Here is a 13,476-nt window from a genome sequence, read left to right on the forward strand (position 1 = left end):
CTACAACAGTACCTTACAAATAACTTATTTGTCCTAAGAGTTTGTTTATTTCTTGTAGACTTGTGAAAAAGACAGAGAGGCTTCATGGCTGCTCACTGTTGTTGCTTTGTGCAGCTGTAACTTCACGCCACAAGAACATGCACACTACCTCTGGTAGGTGCAACAGTACAACTGCCAAAGCAGAAAATTTGGGAGGCTCTATGAATACAGCCCACTCAACTGTACAGAAAAGGGAGAGAGCTGCACTCAGGAGTGCATGAGATCAGTAAAGCATTTGAATTAAAAAGAGTGTCTGTTGAAGCTTCGGATACCTTGCTCATGAGAAAGCTGACACCCTCAGTTAATAATTTTGGAATTTAAAGCTCAAGATGAAGAAAGGTTGGACCTAAGCCAAAACTGTTCCCTAGGGAACAGGAGTCAAAGGAAAGCAGTCACTCAGGCACAGCGTAGCTTAACACATCAAGCTCACAAAGCTAGCAAAAAAGTTTAGTTTTACCTAATTTCAGTAGGCCATTGGGAGTACAAACTTTCCCCCCTAAGAACAGAACAATACTTTTTTGACTTCAGGGTGTGTGCATTTCTAGCATTTTGGTGTTTACTTTGCTAAGGACTAGATTACTAGCCCACTGGAAGTAGCCTTCACACAAGAGGACACTGCTACTTCCAGAACTTTATTTATAGCATGAATACAGTTGCCGGTCCCTAAGCTGTGCCCAAATCTGGAGCTCCAAGTTTGAATTGCTCTTTGCAGTTCAGTTAAGAGCTCTAAACCTGACTCAATGCTTCAACTACAGAAGTGGGAGCTGTTTACTGATTTGGAAGCTACTGGTATTGCAAGACCTTCACTGATCCACAGGGAAAAACAGCATTTGCCTCAGCCTGAACACAAACTCATCTCTATTCCATAGGTTAGAAACAGCCTCAGCAGCTCACAGGCAGCTAATACCCTTTAATGCGCTTGATAAAAACTCTGCAGCTTGTACTTGTTTTACGCAAGTACAGAGCAGAGAAGTAAAAGGAAGACATGGGTCTGAAGAAATATGCCCTAAAATTAAGGCATCCTTGCCCTCCATGATCTCTGGACCCAGCTAAGTGATTTAGGTGGGGACAGTAGGATTTGTGGTGATAAAGTATCCCTAAAAATTCAGTGAATTGCTTCCTCTTCACCCACCCCTCCTCTCCTTTTAATAAGAACACTAAGGGTTATTACGAGTTTCTCATTGAAGTTGCACATGCCCCACAGTCACAACTCTTTTCAGAATTGTGGCTCAGTACAACTCTTTTTTTTAATTAAGAGACATTTCCAACTTTTAAGAAACGCAAGGCAATCTGCTAGGTATTTAGTGGCCACAACTGCAGGGAGTAGACACAACAAAAATACAGCTGTGACCACACTGTAGCATTTCCTCCAACAGCACTTCTCATCTGCATACTCCAGATGTGACCATAATACCCATCCAGGCCTAGCCAAGGGATGATCACATTCTTTTCTTCTGTCAGATTCAAGTTTTTCATGTAAATGCTAGGAATTTTTGCTTGAGAGTGCAGTATATACTGCTGGAGTGATTGCTGACAGTTTTGAAGGTTAGGAAACTACCTGTTATCAAAACAGACCTTTTCACAAAACTCCTTTTTTTTTGGTATCAAAGTGATTTTTAGTTCCTTAGAAAAAACATTTAAGCCCAAAGACTGACACATGAGCAGAGGAAGCACAATAAAGCCAGTTCAAGCTTCCCCTGGCAGCCCACCTTAGGCTTCTTCCAAAACTCTACAGGTATGAGCATATTATCCAAGCATTGCAGATATCAGGACAGCTGAACTTACATGGAATTACAGGATTATATATTCTGTACAATACAGCAAAGGGAGAGGCTAATACCCTTCAGATTTTCTAGCTTTCTCCTTCCATCTTCTTTCAGTTTAAAGACAGCCAGGCATTGGAATTCAGTCAGAGCAAGAACAGTCATATAAAATTCACACTATGAGGAAAGAAAACTTTGTGCTGTGTTCAGCCTTTTCCAAGATATGGCACCAATTCCAGAAGTTTTATGATCAGCCATTTCTCCAGTGAACCAGTAGCATAACCATTATTAAATGCAATTAATTACATTATCTTGAATGCTCATAAAATCCCACAGCAAAATGAGTCATATGCTCAGTTTCAAAAGAGGGGCCTCTCAAGTCAATAAAAACCTGCAAAGGTACAACTGTTGAGAGAGTGGGAAATGCAAAGACATTGCATGGTACCACTGGTAGCCAACAAATAAAAACCACCAAAGCCTGCAGCAACCAATGTCATCGTCTGTTTTAAGAGTCGTGACAGTTTTTCTCAGCAGCCACCAGCAATGAAGTCTCATGCAGCTGAAAGTTGCAAGATGGCAACTCTTCAGAAAATTGCGAATGAACAAATTCAGTTGGCAAATTTCTAAAAGAGAGAGGTTATTCAAATGGAAAAAAAGCCTCTTCATTGCACGTACCCCTCCCAAGTTATGTCTGGTGAAGCACATCTAGGGGTTGATCTTTAAAGCTTAAATCAAACCCAAATTCCACCAATAACCTGTCTTGTTCATACTTATTTCCAGCAGAAACCCTCAGCTTATGAGATCAGTAAAGTGCCAACACTAATACTTGGAACTGTGCTTCTGGATCAGACCCGTCCATGTTTTCTGAAGTATTATCTCTATTAACGAGAATTTTGCTTTAATGGAGATCAGCTATACAGATATACTAGAAATCTGATATTAGATACAGAAAGACTAGACAATTACATGATCCAAAATCTCAGCTACCTTCTGAATATCAGCATTAAATTTAGTAGGCACTTACGTCACCTTCCTCAGATACTGTTTACAGTACCATGTATTTATGTCATATTCTTGATTGCTCCTGCCCAGTACAAAGAAGGACAAATATTATTGCATACCTACCAATGTCCTTTGAAAAACAATGATGAAAATACTACTTCATTCTAGATGACCTGGTCTACCAAATTCAGCAATTATGCCGTAAACTTGACTTTAGTCCATGAAGCAAAAAGGAATGTAAGATGTCAAGGCCAGTATTGTGTTTTTAGGAGTTTTTGTTTCTCTTGAGGAAGCAGAAAATTTGTGTTCCTATTGTTTGTCAGGAACTTATCCCTCACAGTCCCCACAGACACGTTTTCAGTCAGTAAGACACTACCCTCACTTTAACTTAGGCTAATGTATTAATACTACTTCATCAAACAATGCCCACAACTTCAGCCTACTTAAAAACATTCCTAATATTCAGGAGAAGCAGCCTAACAATATTTAATTATTAATAATATTTAATATTCCAAAGCATCTATTTGGTTGCATGTTAAAAAAAATCCTAGTAAAACCTACTTAAATCATATCCTAATGACAAGAAAACCTCCAAACATCTAACAGAGACACGAGTACAGATGCAACACTATACTTGGCATCAATCTCACACAGAGATCAGTTACAGCATAGATGGCCTCAACTACCCCCAGACTATGGGAAGTTGAAGGCTGCACACACCACATCAAAGGGAATCTCAGATTAGCAACAAGACCTTGGATTTGCCCTGAAGATATGATTGTGTCAAGGAAAAATAAGTTTCTTATATAACGTTATTATCATCAAAAAAAAGTTATTTTATTTTAAACTTTGTTGTAATTACATTTTCAGGACCAAATGCAAAGAGTGATAAGCTCTCATGACTACTTTGTTTACATACAGTATATATGTTGTCCTCAGGCAGCAAGATTCATAGTACTTAACTTCTGGACTACAAATGGGAACATGACTGTTACAGCTGCTACTGCAAGCCTCAGCTACTGTTGCCCATTGAAAATTCTGTGTCTTAACCTATTTTAGTTGTTGCTAGCTTTATTGGATTAGCTCAACAGCTAGGTCAACAAGTAACATAACACATGACTCTGAATCACTTTTCTTTTTTCCTGACCCTGAGCTCTCTCCAGGTACTTTTAAAAGAGGTCAGAGTATCAGCTTCAAGAAAAGAAAAAAAGGCACGTGAATCAAAGTTTCAGCACATGAAGAACCAGACTCTCAGACATTAAATCTTGAGGGGGCAAGGAGAAGGAAGGTTAAGACTAGTCTCTCTCATAGACTCCATATACATTTAAACTATTTACTGAGTAACAGAAACAGCAACAACAAGACAAAACAAAAAACCAACCCACTAACCCCCAAACTTCAACCTCTAGTTATGACCAAATGGAATTTCCCCTTAGAAATCACAAGTCTCAGGAATGACATCACATTGCATCAGCATCTCCAGATCTCAACAAGAGACACAGATCAGTTATCCTCAGAAACACATGATATCCTCCCCTACACCATCATCTCAAACCTAAGTTACTTCATTTTCCTAGCAGGCTGCTGGAACTTGCACAGATGACTCATATGCCCCATCTGGTTTTGTCATTTTCCACAAGTGCCTGTCTTTCAGGCTTTCCTAAGCAAGTCCAGGAGCAGAGTTGTGGCAATCTGGAAAAGCAGTGTAGGCAAGCTTTGGAAGAGAATGGCACGAAAAGGCACTACTCTACATCTCTTCTGTATTTTGAAGACAAAACCGATACACAGTCTCCTCTGTATATACAAAAAAGATGAAGTGTCCAGGGTAAACACACTGACATCAACTCCGATAGTTTAGTTTGCTTGTTCGTTATATGACTGAGACACACAGAGAAGCATTTTAACAATCCTAAGTGGTTTCAGCTTGGTTTACACTGCACAGCATTCAAATCTGGCAAAAGATGTGTAGAAGGTAACAGCAGAACAGTTACCTTCTCACTATGAAGTCCAAATATACATAACAGTGTGCATACAGAAATTCTATTTAGAGTAACTGAACTTGTGCTGTGGCTCTCCAGCAGCAGCCAACTGCTTGTAACTCTGCAAAAGCACTCAGCTGTCACCACCCTGGTTTTAGGGGAGCACTGTGACAGTACAGGAACACTGACAGTTCAAGAAAGACACCCAACAAGTGCACTGTGAGACTCTGCAGTCATTCCCGCACTTCGCTCTCTTAAGAGGAGTTCTGAACAAACAACTACTTGAACACCAAAGTACAGAGTGTAAGAAGTCTACCTTCAAGCTAAGCACAGATTTACTTTTCCTATCAATTTAAGGTTTATATTCTAGTGTTAAAAACACTTCTTCATCAAGATATTATTTTCTAGCAGCCCCTTTAAGAAAAGGTTTCCTGTTTTAAAAAGTCTTCTGTCTAGAAACACTACTTCCATTTCAGCAAACCCCTTCACATACACAATCCTACCACAAAACAGCCCTTTTAGTATATGCATCTCCAAATGCTATGACAGTCTTTGAGCACAAAAACTTCTTTAAAAAAAAGAGGAAGGCAAGGAAGCAGCCTCTGGCCATGAGGAATAGATAGAGAAGATAACCATATCGTCATTTTCAGAAGAGAAAGCATGGCTGGAAGTACTTTTACACAAGCACAGTTTCCCCTCCATTTCCTGTGATGCCTTGAGAGGCCTCCCAGAAACAGAGACTAGACAGGAATAAGGGAATAAGGTAGGTATTTATTTGAAGGGCCTTCAAAGGTACCCGCTGGGGAGCCAGAGGCTACTGCCAAGATAGACCCCAAGATGGACGACAGGTCACGAGTTCTTCACACTTTTATAGGTTTTGCATATCAGAGTTAATTCTCCAATTAAAGCTTCAGTTTGATGATGTAATTCCCCTCAGCTTGCCCCCCTCTCAAAGGCTTTTGGTTTATACTTTTTGGGCCTAGGACAGTCTGGGTGTCCTTGAAGAGCAGGCCCGGATAGACTTTGTTATGTCTACCTAGCACAAGGGAGCAGAAATTAACAGGCTACAAGAAGCTTCAGAGTTAGACACTAAGCAGTACAGAATTTGAAAAATATAGAAGTTAAAACCTAAGGCATCACCTGCAGCAAGCTTCTTTGAGCCCCCAGCCCCTGCACTAGCTAAAACAGTACAGCAGTCACCACAGATCAATGAGCAGAGAGCAGAAAGCTCACCTGATAGTAAGTCTTAATGTTTCTGATCAAGATGGTCAGGTTTTGAACCCGAAGATAGGTATCATTATTTACGTGCTTGTTGACACGTTGGTTGGTTGGTCGAGGATCTCTATTAAAAAGGAAGAAGAAAATAAAATATTACTAATTAAACAGGTGTTAAGACTTAACATCTCAATAACATTTAAGTTTATGCAATAAATACACTGACAACTATACAGGGTACGTATACATTAATTCATGATAGAATAAGCTCATTACCTCTACACCTATGTGTAAGTTGGCAATATTTCCTGCATTTCACAAAGTACCCTACTGCAACCCACACAACACTTCAGGGCAGCTTCCCTTCTTACCCATATTTCCCTGAAAAGAGAACTTACCTAGCTTGTGCAAGCTAGATCAAAGCAGTCTCTGATAATATGGGGTTTTCCTTATTCAAATAAAGGAAAGTCTAGGAAATACTATCATGCCTTCCTTGGCTTTGGAGTTTTACAACAAGAAGAGGGTATTAATACTTGATCAGTGATGTAAAAAAAAAACCTGCAAAGACCAGAGGTCTTATAAACTGAAGGGAAAAGAAGAATATTGTACTTATTACACCCATATCATCTAACTAGATCTCTCATATACATGCTATGTTTCTTGTTTGATTTTAAAGAAAACATATCAAAATTGTACCTGAAGCAACTTTATTTCTAAAATAAAAAATAAGACATGGGAAAAAAGTTGCAAATAATTTCATACAAATGTCAGATCCTCTCTGTACACTCTTAAGATGTTGCAAAAAAAGGAACCCAAAAATCCTTATCTGCCAATAGCATAGATCAAAGCATTTTGTTTGCCCTCTAATAATGACTCTTATCAGCAGACTCCTACACAATCCAAACACCTGCCTCCCAGAGCTCTGCTGCGGCTGTTAATTAAGCCATTCACAGCTCTTCCAGGGCCAACTACTGAACTCAAGCGTTGACAAGGAAATAAAAGAGGAACTGATCCAATATTTATTTTTAAAATATATCTGCCAACGTTTACATAAGTATGTCAAAGAGCTTTTACTTTTTTTTCTAAATGCACAACCATTCCAGAGCACCTCTTGAGTGAAAGCAGTGCTGTGTGAATAAGTATGAAAAAATACAAAGATATTCCACAGATGAGAGAAAACTGCCTTGACAGCAGATAACATCAGACACAGTATTTATGTACAAAGGTTTAAGCAATGTGAAGCACAGATGACCAAAACTAGCAAGACACTACACAGCCTTTCCAGCAACACAGGATTTTGCATGTGGATTAGTACTGTAATAAATTATGAAAGAAAGAACAAAAAGAGGCAACTGCAACAAGCTTTTAAAGTAAAATCTGTAGTAAGTATTCCATTTTACTGATGCTCAGATACAGGAGTGCAGAAGCCATACTTGTAACAGTTTGACAGGATGGGTCCTCGACACTGAGGGCGAAGCATAAATGCCACCTGGGCTTGAGCTCAGACATCACCCTGCCTTCAGTACTGTCTGAGCAGATGCTGAACCTCAAAGGAAGCTGGATACAGCTTTTTTAGGCAAGGCCATGACAACAAACTGGGAAGCTAAAAGGGAAGAAACATTCAGTAAAGAGAAGCTGGCCAAACAGAAGGGTCAGCCTACAGTTCTCATTTCCATGTGAAAGCTCATGTAGGCAGCATGCTGCCATGGCACTGTCTGGCAGTGTTCCAGGTTTGTGGCCAAGAATGGAGATCTTTGACTGGCTAGCAGTCACTACTCCACAATCCTTCCCAGAACTGCACAAAATGGGGACAAAATCCACAAAACACATTGACGAGCCACAGGAAAGGAGAGGCTATTTCGTCAACAGCTGCAGCAGTGGAACTGCAGGATTTGGATGAGGTTTTCAAAGGCACATAAGGCACAAAACAACTACTTCCTAGACTGCTCATTTTTGCACAGTGGAGATTGTGTTACAAGAACAGAAGCACCAGCAGGATCAGGCCCACAGAAGCACCAGCAGGATCAGGCCCACAGAAGCAATTGCAGAGCTTTTATCCTATCATCTTCGTTAAGGGTAATTGATTGCTCCAAGAGCCCTTAATGCCACTGACCTCAGGGTCCTCTTAACCTGCAGCCAAGCTGCAGCACAGTGTAGCTCTGGCACTCCTGCCACTTCTCCATCACAAGGAAGTTAAAAGCTTTTCTGAAAATAGAAGGTAGCTCAAAAACCCTAGTTTTCTGAACATGTTGTGTAACCAGCTTCACACCTCAGCTCACTTCAGAGAGGACCCTCTGCACAAGATGTGCAAGTCCAGCACAGCCTACACTTCAAACTGCCACAGGGATTACTGTCTTTGCAGGAAAATGAAACAATTCCTTCTCAACAGGCAAGATCCCATTTCTTCTTTCTGTGCTTAAAGACAACCCTAGCCTAGAGAATACAGAGCTGTTGGTACCACACTTTGTACATTATAGCACCTACTTGTATGGTGAAATCAAGAATTTTATAGAAAGGAACTGTTTCCAAGGATCACAGTGAAAATTAAAGAGAGATTTTCTTTTTTTTTTTTTGCAACACTAACGGGGTAACCCAAACAAATTAACATCTAGATATATCTGAAAAATCCATGAACACCACCTCAGATGCCTTTTCAGTCCTTTGATGTTTGGTCTTTCCCTTACATACAAATCTAATGAAAACTACATTTCTTTTTTTTGAAAACCACCTACTCCTCAAGATCAAAAAGGTTATCTAAATAAGACTGAGACTGCATGGCTGAGGTGTGACTTAGGGAGGTACTCCATAAACCAGTAAAAACCCACCCAAGACAAATAAACAGAAGTAAAAATCTCAAACCTCACTATATACCCAAACATTTTAAAGAAGTCATCTGGTTTGTACACTCTCATGACTCTTCTAGGAAGAAAGAGAAAAGGAAGGTTCAGGAGACAGATCAAGTGACAATTTCAGCAGGCATGGGGCCAGCAACACAACATGAAGATGCAATCCTTTAAGTCATCAGTTAATAAAAGTAACCACAAAAAAAAACCACTTAAATTTTTAAAATGACAATCCCATTCTTACAATTTCTGACAAACCATTTTGATGAACAAGGGGAAACCCCTCAAGTCAGGCCCAAGGGTTATAAGATGCCAGAAGGAACTGACTGACCCAGCATCCTGCAGCACTTCGCTCTGCAGGCAAGGCACTGATCAAAAACACACCACTCTGGGGCCACTCTAGCCCTCCTACCACCCAAGTTCTTCCTCTCTCATCAAGTGAGGCAATGCTACTAAGGCTGGCAGATTCCTAAATTGCCTAGAAAATGGTGGAAAAGTGCACCTCTAAGTAAGATTCTAAAATTTTAAATTAAACAGATGCACATCTCTAAGCTTCTGGTATTCATGCCATTTTCTAGAAACCACAAAGAGCGGGGACTCACAAGGTGGCTGTTCCTGTCACGTGGTCTGAATTAAAGACAACGTATCAACAGCACCACAAACCATGACAGCTGCCACTGAAATGGAAAAAACCTATTACTGTGCATTTTTATAACGGGATTTTAACACAAATACAGTGTTAGTTATACAGTGTTATCAGCTGTATTCGTAACACATTCCTGTTCGCTATATGTTTTGACAGAAAAGCAGTCAATTATCAATTAGAAGAATTAGAACAAGCCAACATGAAAACACTTACATGCCTACATAAAGCTCCACACTATTTCTTATAGGAAGTTTCATTTGGGAAGTTAAATGGGGCAAATATTTGCTTATTCTGTTAGGTATTATACCACAGCTGCAACTGTAACACTGAAGGCAGTCTATGCAGTGTCGCCACGTGCTGATTTCATACCAGGAAGCGACACACAGCCATCTGAACAAAGTTCTTTAAAGTATGTCTGCAGAGAAACTCATTAACCTGGTATACATAAATCCATCAGCAACACAAGCTTGAAACACAGCACTTTGAAGATTAACAAACATTTTTGTATGCAGAGCATTCAGCCAGTACTGCAAGTCTGCAAAATCAACGTTGTCCTTCATGAATTATCAGGTTGGGATATACACTTGAGCAGGACACAAGCACATGAAACCACTCATTTACAACAGAATTATTTGAAAAATCATTTGTCTTGTTTTAAAATCTAAGTGGGGAAACCAAACACTGTTGTCTGACTCTTCCTACTAAATTCAACTTGTTTAACAGCTAGGTGCCCCTACTGAGAACCAAACAATGCCCAGCTTTCTTAAAAATAGTCTTGCTTGTTTTAGAGATTACCAGTAAGCAAAGGGATCACCAGCAAAGCCCAACAGCTGGTGTCCTACTGACTACAGTCTGCCTAAACCCAGCCAGGTTCCCTTCCTCTGCCCTTCTGCCATGGCTACATTTGGCAAGCCTGAGCAAACCACATTTTATTCAGAGCTAGCATTCCCGGGGGCAGTTCATTTCTGAAGAGGATGAAATGAAGGCACAGCCCTATTTTCACCTCCTGTCAAAGAGCCACAGGGACCTGGCAGGAGGAAAAGTGATAGATAGCTGTCACATATCTCTCTGGTGACACAGCTGCCTTGCTGAGATGAACCCACCACCTAAAAAACATTGACACCACAACACAAAGCAGCTGGAATCTTCTCCACCCAAAGTTGTCAGACAGCATTTAGGGAAAATCCAAACCATTACAACAGAAATTAGGGGCTGACTGAACTCCTACAGCCCACCCACAACTCAGACAGCTAAAGCCTTACTTCCACTCAGCAATCTCCACTGAACAGGTACATCTGGATTTCTTCACAGATCCACCTATCTTTTTTGCCCTGAATGAAACTTAAAATCTGCTTTGCTGCAGGGCAGAAATGTTGTATTTTTAGTACGGAATTTCCCAAGAATCTGGATTTCAAAATCTTCACTGAAAGAAACACGTTGATTTGCAGCAAAGTACTGCATCACACCTGGTGTTTAGATGCAAGCTCGTGTGCCCCTGCTATTTCTGTTCCCATAATCAGGCAAGCAGGATAAAAAAAATCCAAGTGAAATAACACACAAGTGATGATGCAGCTGCTCACATCAGGAGCCCAGCTCTTTCACCCTGCCACCCCCTACTCTCTACATGTGTGTATATGTCTGCACCTATGCTTTCAAGCAGTCAACACTATCACAGCATGGCAAATTCAATTCTAGATTTATCAAAGGCTCCCATTAATACGCTTTCAGCAAAAGGAAGAAATCTCCAGCCAAGCACTGAAAACTATCTTCAGGGACCAAGACTTAAAAACAATGAGCAAGAATTTTTAAAAACACATTTGTTTTTTTATTCTGAAAGCTCTGTGGGGCAGAAACATGCCTTACAAGACTTTCATGACTTACAGGCAACCAGTAATTGCATTGCAATTTCTAAAGTTAAAACCAGGGAAAAGTAAAGGTCAGTCAGCACCTCTCCTGAGCACCTTGCTAGGTCAGGATATATAAATAAAATTGCAATCCTTCCTAAATTAAACAGTCTTGGGCTCTCAGCACAAAGCTTTTGGTTTCAAGCTCCTTAGTCACCATTAGAAGCACTGGTAATCTCCCTAAAAAGGGGGGAAAAAAGGCCCGACTGTGTATAATGGGACAGTTTCCTACCCTACAGTGCTTGTGCCTCCCACATTTCACTTTCTGAGACACGACTGGCAGAGATGTTTCTTGGGGAAAAAACCCGAACAAATTAAAACCAAAACCCCACCAACTTATATACCTGACTGCTTAAAACAAGTAAGCATGCCAGGGCATCTCTCATAATCACATGAGAGCAGACAAAATACCAACTGGTGTCACTGCACTCAGCCAGCCTATATGCTTATCTTCCTTATTTCCATGAGATCTTATCATTCTCTCCTTGTCTCCAGACCACTGCTCAGTTGCTCCCTCGACTTTAACAACTCTATCTCCTTAGACTTAGTTCAATGGCCAACTACAAATATTTAAGTTTGCACACACCACCTAATGAAGCTCTCATACAAATGCCACAGTCATTCAAAAGCCACATAACTCCATAAATTTGTGACTAAATGTGACTCAGTTATTTTTTTCTTGTTTTTAAATAAGAAGATGATTGCACTTATAATTAAATAAATGTCTTAGATAATACTACTGTTTAGTCAAACCTGCAGCTGACTCAGCAGCTCTTCCTTGATAGTTTGGTTGGTCATCTTTGTGCCAAACACAATGGTCATAAATCAAAATTTAATTTCCCACACATTGGAAAGCTACAAACCTGGATCTAAACATTTCTACTTGAGGCTTTAATTTCCAGAAAATTATTTTTTTAAAGAGTAATTATTCCTTAAAAAATGCTGGAAATTATGCCTTCTCTTTCCAAGAGGCTTCTATCTCTACTAATATTTTACACCATTAGTTTGTTATCTCCATGTGTGCTGGCTGATCTGGGTTCTGTTCTGAATCTTGGATCTTCACCAGCTTCACTATCTAAGTTCCAGTACACAATTTTCACCGTTGGCAACATCAAGTCAAAAGAAAATTTTATTACCTTCTCACGTGGAACAACCAGGTATCAGAAGATAACAAAACTTGGCAACTTGAGCAGGTGAGGCATTGATTGTCAGACTTAATGTTATTTCTCAAGATTCAAAAAGATTCTAATATGAATTCTTAATTCTTGATTAACACTGCAAAACACTGGTCAAGCTTCAATTGACTTCAGTCACTTAAGATCTTGAGTGCACTGCCAAAACTGAGTGACTTCCAAACTCTCCTCCCCTGAAAGGCAAATACTTCTCCCTACAAACTCTCAGATATATTTCAGAATACTTAAAAGCAAATACAGAGAAAAGAAAAAACAGTCAGGCTCTGCATACAGCACAGCAGATCAGCAACAGGAAAGGATGTGGTTAAAAACACAGCACAAGTCCTAACAACGATTCATTTCAATGTTAGGGTATTTTCAGCACTCCATCTTTTAACTAGTTTCTAAGATCCCTCAACACATGGCCTTGCAGTGCCACTTGAAAGAGGTAGCACTGAGGGTTTTTTTCCAAATTACGTACTCCGTATCGAAGTTTACGCAAGAGTAAACAAAGTTCAGATGAGACCCTCCCAGTAAAGCTTTATATGATCCTGTACTTTCATTTCCTTCTTTGTACTGCCACACACCTTCCACTGTAGCATGCGTGAATAACTGAGATAACTAGGAGAGAAAAAAAGAAAAACAAAAAAAAAAAAAGAAGGAAAACCAAACACACTCCACGCAAAAAGACCAGAAAGAGAAATTAAAGAACACTTTATAGAACTGGATTAGTTCGGAGCTTTTTTCCCCCCACTGTTTTTTGTAAATTTCGAAGAGCAACCAAAACGAAAATCGCTCCGGCCCCAGGCCGCCCTCCCCGCAGGAGGAAAACTCCGGGCCGGAGCCCCACACCCGCGGGAGGGGCCGGGGCGCGCCCCCTCATGTCTGCCGCCCTCCGACCCCACTCACATTT

The 13,476-nt window shown here is 40.2% G+C and overlaps 1 protein-coding gene across 1 annotated transcript in view; it reads right to left on the reverse strand.

The window, feature by feature from the left end:
- The window catches only part of CCDC88C (coiled-coil domain containing 88C), a 92,575-nt gene extending 86,452 nt beyond the window's left edge, over positions 1-6,123 (reverse strand). The window contains exon 1 of the mRNA XM_017729012.1: positions 6,017-6,123. The gene's annotated coding sequence lies outside the window, so the exon portion shown is untranslated. The remainder of the gene's footprint in view (positions 1-6,016) is intronic.
- Between the last annotated feature and the right edge of the window lie 7,353 nt (positions 6,124-13,476).

The sequence above is a fragment of the Corvus brachyrhynchos genome, unplaced genomic scaffold (genome assembly GCF_000691975.1).
Source record: "Corvus brachyrhynchos isolate BGI_N302 unplaced genomic scaffold, ASM69197v1 scaffold1, whole genome shotgun sequence".
NCBI lineage: Eukaryota > Metazoa > Chordata > Aves > Passeriformes > Corvidae > Corvus > Corvus brachyrhynchos.